The following is a 16,788-nucleotide window of genomic DNA, read 5'->3' as shown; positions in this document are numbered from 1 at the left end:
AATGAAAGTGTGTGGCACAATTATTGATGCAATCTACTATGTGTCTATGCGAAAGTCTATGAGTGCACATGACCTAATAACTAGGTAGGGACTAACTAAATGCTTATTTTTCTAGAATTTCATAGGGCAAGTAGGACTCAGGATCACCTTTGAGCCCTAGGTTGAAATTGGTTGATGCTACTGATATGTACGAAGATGTACATATGCTAGTGAGTACTTGTGATCAATCTAATACTAATTATGGAAGACTTGGGGCTCCCAAATCTTCCTTATTGTTGAAGATGTCTTGTGTGTTGATGTAGTAGCGCTTCAATCGGCTCCCGTTTATTGTTGTGGTAAATTCGACTCCATCCAATGTTTCTAGCAACACAGCTCCAATGGGATTCATCTTTTTTACTCTATAAGGTCCTTCAACTAGATATTTCAGTTTGCCCTTGTAGACCTTGGCATTGTAGAGTAGAACTAGGTCACCTTCCCTTATCTCTTTATCTTTAAGGTTTCTATCAAACCATGCCTTCCTTATTTGTTTTTGTACTCTTATGGCATGATAGGCATTTAACCTTGTCTCTACATGCTTTTCCACCCAATTAATAGAGTCTTTCTTTGAGGGACTCATGGTCATCTATGCATTCTTGCATTGTCATGTGTAAGCTTGGTATGACAAACTCCAGTGGGACCACTACTTCAAGGCTATACACCAATTGAAAGTGCCTTGGAAACAACCTTGTCCATGAAAAGCTAGGTCGAGATTGCCATGTGTTGCATGTCTACACATCAGTCCACCAATCACTATGAGGAATGCCACCAAATGTGAAGCCATGCATGCATCAAACAAATTGCCAAATCACCACATGAGGTATGCATTGGCCAATCAATGATCATTGTCCAAGAATCACTCTTCTCGAAACACACACTAAACCTTGGATTATCTATGCCTCCATGCGAGCGGGCCTTTAGACTGTGTGTGTGTGTGTGTGTGTGTGTCTTTCTTCTTGCTCCCTATCGTTTATTCTCCCCACAAGCTACCTCTCTCTCCATTATCTTCCATACACTCTACCTTTTTGTCAAGATTCCTCCCTCCCTACCTCTCTGCCCAAACTTCAAATTCATCTCTATCAATCGTCATTAATGTTGGCAAAATGAGTCTCTTGGCCCTCGTTAAGGGCCTCTAAGCTTGTGCATGCATCTAGATATAGACAAGGTTTAAAAAATTTTGTGTGACTCCTTCAAGATGCATCGATCCAAAGATTCCTTGCAAAGCACATTCTGAGAAAATGCTACAATGATAGTTGTTTGAGAGACAACGTCTCGACAAGGCATTCTACTAAAAATAATGCTAGCATCATCCAAACTCCCATTCTGGCCATGTACTTTTGATAAAAAATTTCCATGAGTATAGATTGGGCTTAGTTGCATAGTCAAGCATGGCTCGATCATCGTTTATGCTACCATAGCTTCCATATATTTCAATAAGATAGTTCTTTAAAAATCTGTTGTGATCATAGTTATGCTTAATGATGTGGGTGTGCACATGTCTACCAAAAGATAGGGCCTTGGATTTGCCATAGCTTCTTAGGAGAGAGGCAAAGGTAGCAACTTTTGAAGGACAATCCTATAAGATGACTACCCCCTCATGACTCACAATGTCTACAAGCATACTCCATAGACCCTCTTGCCTAGGTAAGGAGATTTCCTAATTTACTAGGAGTTTGCTTATTTAAACATAAACACCTTCTTGTCCCACAGCAATGGGTTCGAAGCATATCCCATTGCGGTGGAACATGTGTAGATATACAAAGGTGCACTGGTCATTGGCTACACACCTAAGAAAACAGCCCGCTAACATTCGAAAAGGCTACAAGTCACCAAATTGACATTGTTTGACCACTTCTTTCTTCCCTCCCTCCTGGCATGGCAAATGTTTTGTCTCGTACTTGGCATAGCTCGCCGGCGTGCTATGCAAGCAAGGGGTATTTGTTTTTTAGAAGATAATATTTTTAAATCCCTCTTGGCATAGCTCACCGATGAGCTATGCCAAGTGGGGGGGGGTTCCCCTCGCCATTTGGGCTTGAATCCTGGTGGATAATGAATCAGGAGGTAGCAAGCTAAGGGTGTCCACTTTCGGGTGAGTGTGACACCCGCTTGAGTGAAAATACAAAGGTTTTGCTTCAGTGTGCAATACCTTGATCAAGGTATTATCTCCAATGAAACTCACACACGAGGACAACCGAGCCAAGCCAATACCTCGATTGAGGTCCTAGACTTTTTTTCGCCGAGCCGAGCCTATACCTCGATCGAGGTCTCGTGGCATTCCACCTATACCTCGATCGAGGTATCGTGGCAAGCCAGCTATACCTCGATCGAGGTATTGTGGCAAGTCCACATACCTTGATCGAGGTATCGTGGATAGATGACTTCGATCTTGTCAAATACCTCGATCGAGGTATGTGCCATCCGACATGGCAGATGACATACCTCGATCGAGGTACTGTGGCAAGTCCAGGAACCTCGATCTTGGTATGCTGGACTGATGACTTGGCCGCATGTCCGATACCACGATCGAGGTATGTGGCATCCGATTGGCAGTTGACATACCTCGATCAAGGTATCGTGGCAAGTCCATACCTCGATCGAGATAGATGGACCGATGTGTATGGGGCATGTCGAATACCTCGATCGAGGTATCGAGGTATGATGGAGCAATGTATATGTGGCATGTAAAATACCTCGATCGAGGTATCGTGGCATGTCTATACCTCGATTGAGGTATGATGGATCGATATGTATGTGGCATGTGAAATACCTCGATCGAGGTAATGAAACCCTAAATTTTTGTATATAAAGAGAGGGACCCCCCCCCTCATTCTTCATACCTCAATCGAGCTCCTCCTCATCGAAATCGACGGATTTGTGGGAGCTTGACGAAATTGCGACAACGACGGAGAACAACTGATGGACAACGACGAAGATGGACGGAGTGAGAGATTTCATGTAAGGTTTTTTTAATGTAGTTTTTTTTTTGGGTGAAAATTTATTTAAATTTCAGTTTATAGGAATATCTAATTTAATTATAAAATATTTCTAAATTTCAAATGCATTTTAAAGTTTTTTAAATTATTTTTTGAATTACGTAATTTTTTATTTAAAATGTGAAAATGTATATATTTTGTTTTTTAAAATTATCTATTTAAAAAAAAGAGATTAAATTTAGTTTTTCAATTAGTGCTATTTTTATTTAAATAAAAAACATTAAAATTTTATTTTAAAAAACCATCTTTAAAAAAAAAATAATAAGAGTTTAAGATAGCTTTTATGTTATTTAAGTTAGTGAAGTTTTTATTTAAATGTCAAACAGTATATATTTTGTTTTTTAAAATCATCTATTAAAAAAAAAGAGATTAAAGTAGTTTTTATGTTAATTTTTAAATTACTGAAGTTTTGAATTAAATATAACGTTTAAATTTTATTTTTAAAAATCATCTATTAAAAAAAAGAAAATAAGAGTTTAAAGTAGCTTTTATATTATTTTAGTTTATAGGAATATCTAATTTAATTATAAAATATTTCAAAATTTCAAATGCATTTTAAAGTTTTTTTAAATTATTTTTTTTAATTACATAATTTTTTATTTAAAATGTGAAAATGTATATATTTTGTTTTTTAAAATCATCTATTAAAAAAAAGAGAGATTAAAGTAGTTTTTATGTTATTTTTCAAATTAGTGCTATTTTTATTTAAATTAAAAAACGTTTAAATTTTAGTTTTAAAAATCATCTTTTTAAAAAAAAGAAAATAAGAGTTTAAGCTAGCTTTTATGTTATTTAAGTTAGTGAAGTTTTTATTTAAATGTTAAAAAGTATATATTTTGTTTCTTAAAATCATCTATTAAAAAAAAAAGAGATCAAAGTAGTTTGCATGTTATTTTTTAAATTAGTGAAGTTTTTAATTAAATATAACGTTTAAATTTTGTTTTTAGAAATCATCTATTAAAAAAAATAAATAAGAGTTTAAAGTAGCTTTTATATTATTTTAGTTTATAGGAATATCTAATTTAATTATAAAATATTTCAAAATTTCAAATGCATTTTAAAGTTTTTTTAAATTATTTTTTTAATTACATAATTTTTATTTAAAATGTGAAAATGTATATATTTTGTTTTTTAAAATCATCTATTTAAAAAGAGAGAGATTAAAGTAGTTTTTATGTTATTTTTCAAATTGGTAGTAGTTTTAAAAATCATCTTTTAAAAAAAAAGAAAATAAGAGTTTAAGCTAGCTTTTATGTTATTTAAGTTAGTGAAGTCTTTATTTAAATGTCAAAAAGTATATATTTTGTTTTTTTAAATCATCTATTAAAAAAAAGAGAGATTAAAGTAGTTTGCATGTTATTTTTTAAATTAGTGAAGTTTTTAATTAAATATAACATTTAAATTTTATTTTTAGAAATCATCTATTAAAAAAAAGAAATTATTGCAATGTGCATTTATCTATCTTTATGTGGAATATTATAGATTATATAGTTGGTTAAGAGTTGTTTCATAATTTAGGTAGAGTAAGTAGGTTGAGTTAACAAGCTGGAGCAAGATGATCTAGTTAAGGCCTTAGCTATTCCCAACTAGCTAGGAGCCAGTCATGCCAACCAATCATTCAACAAATGCTCCAAGTCAAGCAGTATAACCAGGGTTATCTCAATGACCATAACCTATCTCTATCCTATAAATATTGTCATTTCCTATATATTCTATACATTTCAAGATGCTATTCTACTTTAGTTTGGCATATGTTTAGAGGTGCAATTTGACTTCCACTTGCAATTATTGAGAGGTGCATTTGTCCACCTTCATGTGGAATATTCTAGGATGTAGGTCTTGCCTTGGGTCATATCTTTCAAGTTAGCATCTATTCCTTGTAGTCCATTTTAGTGTATTGTACATAACATTTTCTTTCTATCACTCAATATCTTTACATCTCTCTTCCAAAAATACACCTCTGGTACATACTTTGACATGCTAGTAGAGCCCATGGTAGTCTAGAGCCTTGAAAAATGAAGGGAGCATCTAGAACAAAAGCTATTTGTTATTAATTACAGTAAGGGTGGGTAGTATAGACAAGGAGAATGAGCTTGAAGAAACCGACTTTCTAAAGTAAACAACTTGTAAATAATTGTAAATACGAATTGAATTTGCAACATAGCACTGTTGTAGGCATAGCCCACATTTGGCCCATCTACCGGTAGGTGCATAGGATGATCCCAATGACTGCATGAGATGGGCCAGCCTCATCCTGATGAAGAGGAGGGCATGCTGCACGAGCCACCACTACCATCTCTACCTCCCTCGCCTCCTCTATGTATGCACGTCTCAGCTCCCAAAGTTGTGCATCTGCAAATACTCGTGCCTCAAATCCAGCGTGAGTAATCGTCTCTACATGTAGAGAAGACACTGGTCTCGGCCCCGCCGCCCAAGCTGCTGCTCCACCCACTGCTGCAATGATATCTGAAGCTCTGCCTCTCGCTCAATACAGCATGCCTCCTCTGCTCGTGCCTCGTCACCTGGCATGAAATCACCATATGAGAAGCTTCGCAGAATACACGCTACAACCACTGACGTATCAGCACCCTTCTGCTGCAACAAAGCTCTCTGTGCCTCCTCCCTGTAGTGCTCTGTCAAGACCACGTGGGCAAATGGATCAATGGCCTAACGATGACCAAGATACAAATCATCCATGCCTAGTCCTATGTATGTGGCCACATCAATGTCAGCAAAGCATACAGGGCACACTGATCGTGCCATCATGTGGCGGGTCATGCAATGGAGATGTGCAATGTGGCCGCACCCTAGTCCAAACCACCCTACGGTGTCAAACTCCTCGTGGCAAAGCATGCAAGTGGCAGTAGGAGGCCTGGATATGACTGGTGCATCTATGGGTGTCCTAGTCGGCACATCTACAGGAGGAGCGGGGTACAGGGCCATGCTGGGGTCGATCCTATGGCGAGATGGATCACAACTAATATGTCTCAACTGCAAAATATAGTGCTCCGCTTGATGGTACGCTATGCGTGTCCGAATCCTCTGCTCCTCCAAATCTACCTCCAACAGTCGTACATGAGACTCCATATCCTGTTGCAATAGATGTGCCTGCAATGCAAACATGTCGCGTATATGGTGAGAATTAACCAAAAAACTTCAGTTCAAAACACGCAACAAAAAAATAAACAAAAATAATCAGAATAACTAACCTCATCCCTAGACTCAACCAACAATGCCTCCAACTCTGCAATCCGTGCATCTCGAGTCTCCAACTCGTGCTGAGACGATGTAGATGTGGGAGGTGGTGTAGATGTGGGAGGCTCCATAGATGTGGGAGGTGGGGGAGGTGGAATCAAAAGTGATCTCGATAGGGCAAAGACCATGTCATACAAGGATGATGCCACTGAATAAACATCCCCCCTAATCCATCCTCCAACAGCTCGCAATGCCGGTGTAGGGATAGTGTTCAGCTCTGGCGCTTCGCGTCGACACCGACAGTCTAACGCTCATGACACCCCATCCTACCATGTCCTGCACTCCTGCGGGTACTAAGGTAGTCTACCCGATGACCAAGCACAAACTCGGTGTATAGCTACATGGCAAATGACCTGGCTATCTGACGGTTGTAAGGCAATTGACCACCATTCGCAGCAAGATATCTCGGATAAATGTGTGCTGCTATGATGGGGTGCCTACAACGTAAAATATGAAAGGGCAGCCCTGATCGTGGTCGCATCGCCTCAGTGTGACCATCCCAAAACATATCCTCTAAGGCGTGCCTGTGAGGTGACTCACGCTCAAACAACTCTCGAATGGCTCTCCAATCCAAGCCATGACCAGTGATCTCTGCCTCATCCTGTGTTTGAAAGGTATCCACAATGTCCTCAACTACGTCCAATTGACCCAGAGCATCAATGACTAAATCTAGACTCGCAACCAAGTGAGGGGTGCCCTAGCATCCTGTAGTGCCCTCATCTCAGGTCTCAAAATTGCTATCTGCATACGAACAGTGGTGCCAGAACCTGTGCGCTGGCTAGCGCATGCACAAAAAAAACACATGAAAATTAATATTCTATTTGGGTACTGAAAATAATATTCTATTCAATATGACTTATAATCTATTTACATAACGAAAATTATTTATGTACTCCTTGATTAGGAGTATGATTTTGAATTTTAGATATGTGTTCAAGTATAAGGTCTCTCTCTCTCTCTCTCTCTCCTCTCTCTCTCTCTCTCTTTCTAGAGCTCTCTCGTGCTATGAACTTTATCATTTTGAATATCATATTGAATTTCGTATATATCAATGCTTGCCATTTTTCATACATAGTCACTAGTAGGGATTATACCTTCCACGTGGCACATACGAAATCAGTTGGAGACCAAATCTTGCGTGGATGTATGCATTATATCTTCCACATGGTGCATACCAAATCAGTTGGAGACCAAATCTTGCATGGATGTACATCTAAGGTAGCCTAAGAGCCGTGCAAAGTTTAATCCCCTCCGAAGCAATAACCGCGAAGATATCACCAATATGCAACATATCTGTAAGCTGGACATAATCTCTAGAGCAACTGAATCCTGCATCCTGATCATCATGTACCTCCTCCCAAGGCTAGAAGGGAGAAAGCACTCGCCGTGCCCATGGATCGGCCCATGGTATCATGGAGCACCCTCCCCAATCATCATCAATGCATGCAGAGCAAAAACATGCAAACCGTCGAGAAAAGATCGTGGGGTGAGACTCACCTTTGCTCCTGATGGAATGGAAATCAAGAGTGCCAGACACTGAACGACAATCAAAAGGCCTAGACCGATCAAGACTCCCAATGTCCATGCACCAAAAATACCGGCTCACCACCCTATCGTCATGCGACTGAAATGAGGAGATAGCATTAGTGGATAAGTGTTGGCTGCACCACCGCACCACATCATGTGCATCCTTGAAGCGATCGGCACTGTGACGCAACTGGTATCGATGCAAAGCACGCTTCACGCAAGCACCTGCACCATCGTGCTCTCCCTTACCGTGCCATGTCTCGAAGTAGCTCCATGTGATCGGAATGCCTGTCTCACGGTGCCATCTGCAGAACCAATAAAAGTGTCTAGCAGATTTGAACTGACCACCACAGCCGTCTGACCAGATCCAGCGCTGCTGCCATGTGACACCATGATCCCTCAAGAAACTATCATGCAAAGTGAAGCAATGCTGCACAAAATGGGCATCATGCGATCGATCATCACTAATGTAGAAGTGATACTCTCGCACAATGGCGCATGAGTCCATGGTGCTATCAATGCCATCCACATGAGCCTGTGCATGACGATAGCTAATGTGCACAAATATAGCAACTTGCAATATGGCATTGAAAAAAAATATGACTATTGAAATAATTCAATATAATGAGGCCATAAAAAAACCAATAACTCAATCACACGTCACCTGTTAAGAGAAATAATACTCCAATTGGATCTCATGCTGTGGTGCAAAGGTATAATTCTCCGCAAAGTCCACCATTGAGACAACCACCCTAATAGGAAATGTCCTCAAACATGCACGGAACTGACGATCCTCCCACTTCGCAGTGTGCGAGTGGCGTATGTAGCGGTACAGCTTTCCTCGAAAACTATCAATGAATACAACACGTGGTGTGTCCTTCCCCACAAGCTGCAACCTCCTTGACTGTGCACCACCATCTAATGTCAAGGTACTGTACCCCACAAGCTGCAACCTCCTTGACTGTGCACCACCATCTAATGTCAAGGTACTGTACTCATACTGCTGCCAACGAACCATCTGCACATCACAAGTATCTAGTGCAACTCGTGGCACTCTAGCAAAGTCACCACACAAAGTACACCTGCCTTCCACACAATCAAGGGAGTGGAATAAAGCATCGCCATCTCGTGTACACAATATGGAATGAATGAAGTCACGAGGGCTAGTAGGAACCACTCCCCTATGACCATCAAGGGAACAGAATACGTCATACATCAATCCAAAATCCACATGGTAGTGAAAAAAGCATGTGTCACGCTCCTGAGAGCATCACACAAACCATGGCCTGCATCGCTCAAATGACCTCTGCCTAATCCTGAACTCCGGGTGTGCCTCTACAAACTGAGTGTACAACTCAGTCTGGGTACACTCCAAAAAACATGCACCATGCTCAATGTACACACCACGTGACACCCTCTTCCACAATGCCTTCTTGAACACCAGGGATGCTCTGCAATGCTTTTCCCAAAACTGTTGTATGAAGGACCTAGTGGAATCATCCAACAATCGATCGCTGCGAGGTACATGACCACTCGAAGCCCAAAGAGCATCAGTCTCACTATCCTCTAGACTCTGCCTCCTAATCATGCCTGCTCGCAATGCCTGCTCGCAATGTGCGCGGTGCAATCTAAAGAAGATGTGAAGCGGTACGCACATGGCCTATCATATGAGGTCTACTAATGGCAACCACAATAGCATGACATGCTGCCAAGGCATCACTGGAGTTCCTATGCTTAATAGAAGCATAGCAACATCGAACACTGCTAAGGACCTCGCTACATACAAACCTATCTCTACGTGCACCAAGACCAGCAAGCCTCTACACTCTACCAAGTCAGGGTGATCAATCAGGGACGTGAGAAGAGCAGATTGCGAAGCTAGCGTGAGGTCACTAAAAAAAGACTGCACAATCTTGCTAGTACGATGACGGATAGTGGACCTCGGCAAGTCACGTCGTGAAGCAACACTGCTGCTACAAGGTGGGGCAAGGGGATCAATGGGAGATGGTAGGGTGGAGGGGGGAAGGGAAGCACCAAGAGGAAGGGGGGGAGGGGGAGGGGGAGGGTGGAGGGTGGAGGGGGAAGAGGTAGAGGTGGAGGCCAAAATGTAGGTGGCTAGGGGAAGGGCGGAGATTGGAGGTAGGGGAGCGGATGAGGATGTGGAGGGGGGGACAATGGAGGTGGGGGTGGGGGTGGGGGTGGGGGTGGAGGTGGAGGTGGGAGCTTTAGCTCTAGAGGCTCTCTTGCGCTCACGAGCCTTCCGCTTGCGCTCCTCATCAATGAGATTTGGGGGGGGTTGCTACATCTTTCACATCTACTAGCTCTACGGCTTTGAGAACCCATTCTCAATGAAAGTAGGATGGAAGGTGTGACAAAGTGATGGGGAGGCAAGAATGGCTAAGAATGGGTGAAATGAACCAAAACGTGGTCTCTTATAGAGAGCCTCAACTCATCCACTAGATTGCTCTTAGATTGCTCTTGATTATTATTGGTGGAGAAGGTGCTAAGATTGAAACTAATTGGCTGGAATCCAACGTTAATTTCGAATCTTTGCATCGTTTGATTTTATTCCAGTTTTTTACCTCCAAATACCTCGATCGTGGTCATAAACCTCGATCAAGGTATGCTATGCCTAGGTCATATACCTCGATCGAGGTATTCAATGCCTCATGCAGGTCATAAACCTCGATCGAGGTACTCTATGCCCCACGGTCATATACTTCGATCGAGGTATTCTATGCCTCACGCAGGTCATAAACCTCGATCGAGGTATTCTATGCCTCGCACATCGCGGTCATAAACCTCGATCGAGGTATTCTATGCCTCGCGCACATCGTGATGTGTATACATGTGGCGGATGTGGCACCATGCATGGTCATGATCTGGCAATATGGTGTGGAATATATGAGTCTCTTCCATGACGTGAAAATATGATGTGGCATGATGAGTTGGGATTCATGAGGTAGTAGATTGACATGGCAAATTGAGGTGGAGGGATTGGTGATGTGGCAAGGTTGAAAAAGGTATGCCAAGGTGGCAAGGTGTGATGACACGGCTCTAAGAGTTCCTATGATGTGGAATGATGAGGTGGCACATGTGGCTGATGTGGCAACACGTGTGGCAATGTAAGGTGACATGGCAAGGAGTGATGTCACATCTCCTTGATGACATGGCACCACGCGGTCTAACAACATGGCACGGTTGCAAGGCAAAAATAGATGACTCAGCCTTCCACATGGGCAGCATGCACACTCCAAAGACTTGCCACTAGGGTCAGTGATGCTCCTAGCCTACCTCACCAAGCCTAATACCAAGCCTACCTTGTCTTGGTATTAGGCTTGGGTGGCCCTTTTTCCCCCACAAAAGGGAGATTTCACTCTTGGAGGCCATATTGTACGTTTCCCTTACTCAAATTTAACCAAATTTTTTTCTCTTATTCATCATGCGGAGGACTAAAAATATTGACATTTTTGAAATGTTTGGTCATGTTTGAGAATTACTAGATTTATTTTTAATATTCTTTATTGATCCTCTAAGGAGTAAAAGTAAAAATTAAACTTCAATCTTCCTAAATCTAACCGTTGGATTTGGGATTTGATGATTCAACCACACACCCTTATGTTCCTACTAACCTTCCACCGAATTGGATTTGCTTAATTATTCAAAATACTAAAAAAATGTGGTGTGCTACTAAAATGCATGTATTTTATGACTTTATTTATTATAAATGATTATTTATAATTAGATAAGTCATTCAGACCACCTACAAACTTTCAATAACATTTAATCTAAAATGAGTGAGAAATTTAGAATTTAATATGACACTCTCTGTTCGTGACAAAGGTGTGACCGCCCTGGAACCATGCCGTGTGACACAAAGAAATTTTTTGTGGGTGCATCAAATTTTCAATCCGACTATACGAGTGTGTGCACAATAGCATGTATGATGTTGTGTCTGAAGACTTCAAAGACTAGATCCACAAGGAAGTAGGCGAGATTTGCATAAAGCTTGTTTTTCCACCTCCTAAGGATTGGGGAGTGAACAAAAAGTGGACACCCTTAGCTTGCTACTTCCCAAGCCTAGATTCGAAAACCAACAAGTCTAGATGACATTGTTCTCTTGGGGCTTAGATTATACAATCCCCTACTTGTCCATGAATTACAAGGAAAGAAACTTAGCAGACCTACTAATATGTTCAAGGATTGACAATGCCTCTGGTCAAGCTGAGCTTGTGAGTGGTGATGCATAGTAGAGTGTCAAAGGAGTGCACGGACCATGATCCCACATAACCATTCATAGTGCAGTTGCTCTCACAATCATGTTTTGAGAGAAATTTGAAGTGGAGGAAGAGGAGGGGGATCATGGTGGAGAAGGAGGAGGGCCGCAGTTCCTCACAAAGAAATTAGGAGAGACAAGATGAAGGAGAGAGCATTATGGGGTAGTATTGAACCATGCTAAGATGAACTCTTCCATCGAGTAAATAATTTGCTAAGATGGGGGGGGATGAATACATTGACCAAGGAATACTAATACCAAGATAGTGGGACATCAACCAAGGAGCACTAATGAGACGATGCAAAGATCTGCTTGACCAAAGTGCCTCCCTCCAATGTGCCTCCCGGGCCCACAAAAATGAAAAAATAATAACCTCGTCTAGCATAGATCTCACCAGCAAGCTATGTTGGGGGAGAATAAAAAACAAAGAGCAAAGATTTGTTTTAAACACCCTCCAACATAGCTTGCGGACGAGCTATGCCGAAGGGGTAGTGAGTGAGAGAGAGGAGGAGACATAAGCGTAGAGAAAAAGAGCAAAAAATGAGCTAAAGAGAAAATTTCATAGCCCTTGGACATAGCTCGTGGGGATTTAAAAAAAAGAGTAAAGATTGTTTTTAAACACCCTCCAACATAGCTTGCCGGCAGCGAGCTATGTCGGAGGGGTACTAAAGAGAGAGAGAGAGAGAGAGAGAGAGAGAGAGAGAGAGAGAGAGAGTTAAAGGGGGGGAGTTATTAACAAGTTAAGGAAAAGTTAACCTTTCAAATGAGGATCTTAAAAATAAAAATTTATACTAGGATTTTTGCAATATAGAGTAATGTAAGAATTATGTTTCTTAGTTTTTGCATTATTAGTACAAAATGATAGTGTAAGTAAATCAATTTTTTATTCCAAAAGGGTAGTGCCATCTTTTGGTTTGGGAAGGATATTTTCATAAAGTAGATTTTTTGAATAGAAATTTAAGTACAGAAATGAAGTGGGCCTGTGTACTAGTTTATGTAAGATGTTATGTTAAATTTTATAATTTTAATTTTATTTGCTTTAAAAAACTCTCAAATTTGGCTTACTTTTGGGTTTTAATTTATTTTTTTAGTAGTGGTTTTTTAATAAAATTTTGTCCAAAATTACTTATGAAAATAAGTCATAGAATTGAAGGTTGTGAAAGTTGGCACAATTTTATTGTTTATCTTACCAATGCAATCATGTGTTTCTTTTAACACATGGATTATAAAATGAATCAATTATGTCCACAAGCTTAATCAATTATGTCCACAAGCTTAAGCTTTTCAAGTGTGCTTATGTGTTTTGGAGCCCACATACATTTTGACATATATAAGTAACCATGAGGAAAATGCAAGAAACTTGCCCTTCTTTCTGTTTTGGTAAACCTTTAAAGAAACATGCTTTCTATTCTTGATTTTGAAAATTATTATTGATAAAAAGTTTTTCCATTCTCACTAGCAAGACGAATTGTAGCTTCTCCATGTCAAAACACTAGAAAGCATCTAGCTACATATACATATTTTGAAAAGTATATGCAATACATAAGCACACGTTGATTAGTGTGGGGATATGTTATCCAAAATCTATAAAGCCAAGGAACAAACAACAGTAGGAGAAGAAGGGGGAGGAGGTTGAACGCTCATAAACATCTAGCATAGCACACTAGTGCACGGAGGGGTATTTTGTAGATAGGGGTCTTACAAGCCGTTTACATGCATGAGGAGATTCATACAATAGCAATGTAGTATAATTTGTATGTGTAGATTTATGACAGGGTGTCTAAATGTCATGATTGAAAAATGTATACATGCAAAAGGGGCTTAATCAATTACATGAGAAAATGCAAAAAATGCAAGAATAGGGGCATTTTTAATACACGCTTGCTCGCATGTGCTATATGGGTTTATGAAGAGCGAACCCCCATCCCCACCTTCCCCCCGAGGCAAACACAACTTGAAACAAGAGGCTGTATGTAAACTTTAATCTAAACACTTTTAAATCTCCTCACTAAGAAGCAAATGCATGGAATGAAATAAAATTGATACTTGGTCTAGACAGAGTTCACACTTGCAATATAAGGCACTCAATTCCAAACTTTAAGCTAGTTCTAATGTTCACACCCTCTTTTTAGAGGAAACCAATTTTTGTTGGTGGGCCCTCGAATTGCTAGTGATCTATCCAATGGAACATCGACAATCTCCAAAACATAATATTTCCTTTGTAAGTCGTGGCAATCTCTTTGATTAATCATCAAGAAGGGTTAAGAGAGTAGACAATCCATTTTGCTTGGTTTAGAAGGGTTAGGAGAATGGATTATCTACTTTGCTTGACCAAATGAATATAAAATGCCCACCAAGTAGACAATACTTAATTTTTTTGTGATCTTTCCCCCCCTTTTTTTACTTAAATAAAGTTAAAATATATAAGGTTTAGGTGATTTCCCCCCCCACCCTTTTTTTTGTTAAATAAAGTTAAAATAGTAAGGTTTAGGAGTAGCTATACAAATGCTCAAAGAGTGCATATTGAAAACGACTAAATCTCGCCCCTCTCCCCGTAGAGTACGGACAACCATGCCTTATGGCCCGTACCAAAACCCGGGGGACAGAGTGCTAGTCCGCCACAAATCCATCCGTGATCCCACAAGGCCCGCCCGTCGCTGAGCCACGTCCTCGACTGACCGTATCGGGTAGCCATAGCTTTCGTGAGTAATGTCACTCATGAAGTTTCGCCAGTCGTATACACTGAAGATGCCGAGGGCCCTCAAATTTTGTGCTGCAGCGCTAGTTAACTGGTCGCATCAATGGCGGCCCGCGGGCAAAAGAATCGACAAGGGTGGCACGTTAAGGCATGCATCCAGGACGAAAACGATGGACATTGAAACGCGTCGACCCTCTGTGAAACTAGCCTTATTAGCTAGGCATTCAAGGAAAACTCCAGATTCCAGGCTAATGACGAGTGTACAACACCACAACAAAAGTGACACGTGGAGATTTGAGACACAACACGTGGGTTGGCGGCTCCGGACCGCAAGGCTTGTATGTTGAACTTTCAGAGCGGGCCCCGCCACAGACCATTTTCCAAGGGCCCCATGGAGCGGTCCACGGGGGCTTGAACACGTTGCACCAGCTGTCGATATAGTTTCGAAGGATAAACCTAATCGAGACGGTGCCACAAAGGTGGACAAACACGCAATTTAGCTCCCAACCCGCCATCTTTAGCTGTGAGCTCTCCGCCTTTACCGTTTGGAGATGACCGTTTGCGGCTATGAAACGCCGCAAAGTTGGCTAGCGCACCATCTTTTATATCGTGGCCTCAACGTGCGTTGTGGGTAACAACTGTTTCAACCTCTCGACTTTCAATAATATCTGTCCCTGCTTGTTCTTTTAAAAGCTCCCCCCAACTCTTTCTTTTTTTTATAAATACCCCACCGGCAGGTGCCTCGTTGCTTCTCCATCGCATGGCAAATCCGACTAGTTAACACCAGAAATGCCAATGAAAGCTTTGCACTCTACATATTTAGAGATTAGCATGACACAATCCATGCATGCATTTACATATCCATCACAATGCATTCAAGTGTGCTAGTCCCCAAGAAAGCTTTTATTACTAGGCCTACACACTTTATTCAAAGAAAAATGACGACCAAACCTTCCTTGGATTTCTAGATAATCTACATGCTCCCAAAACTGTATCTTATTTTTAGAAGACTTTAAGTCAACAAATTTTAATTAAGCTATAAACATTTAAGGAAATGATGTATATTTATCATATGCAATGTGTCATATGTTCGAGGTTACTTAACACACTCTATGGACGCAGTGTGGATGTGTCAAATGGTAATGCATGAGTTAGAGAGACTTTCTTAAGCTCCCACTAACAATTATGGCTTCCCATATAATTGACATCCTCTCTACAAGATTAATTTAGTGGAAAACTTTAAGGTAGTGAGCAGTACTTAGGGAGGCATACTTATAGTGTATACATGTTTCAAACCAAAGAGAGCTCCAATACGTAGATTTAACATTAGGGGGGTATATAGTGCCATTAAGCATATAGGTAATTTGTTGCACCATAATATATACATGAAAGGAGACCTAATCATATCAATGTTTGTAATATATCATATGAGACAATACTCTTTGAGGCTTCTACATGTGTGCATCATATAAGATGATACTTGTGTAGTGGTACACATCTTAAGGCACCATTTATGAAAATGAAATTTTGTATATTAACTTGGTGATCCTCCAAGATACTCAAAACATATGTAGACTATCCAAAACTAGCATTGCAATAATAATAACTTTTCTTGTGGAAACTATAGAGTCGTTGAGTAGGTATAACAAACACAAGCTCTTTAAGACCAACCCAATTGAGAAGATTTTTCTATCTTTAGGCTCCAAGCAATGAATTAGAGTGTATAGACTTGATAAGAGCGTAAAGGTGCTATAGTTTAGGTGGACAATGCACTACTATGGGCTTTTTATGTCATTCTCATGTGTGGATTATGTTGTTGACTTACAAGATCACACAATTTTTATTGAGCAATGAGGAGAGAGGTTGTCATGGTGTGCTTTGAGCCGGCATATTCATTTAGATCATTGGAAGCATTTGGAAATCCAACAGTATGTGCGATTTTTATGTGACATGTTGATTGGAAAGAGTATTGCTGGAATAAGGTGAGTGGTCTTCCATGTTTT

This window comes from Dipteris shenzhenensis, chromosome 2 (genome assembly GCF_047967505.1).
Source record: "Dipteris shenzhenensis isolate YYH24624 ecotype China chromosome 2, Dip_SZ_1.0, whole genome shotgun sequence".
Classification (NCBI taxonomy): Eukaryota; Viridiplantae; Streptophyta; class Polypodiopsida; order Gleicheniales; family Dipteridaceae; genus Dipteris; species Dipteris shenzhenensis.
The sequence above is the reverse complement of the archived record's forward strand: the minus strand, read 5'-3'. Positions refer to the sequence as shown.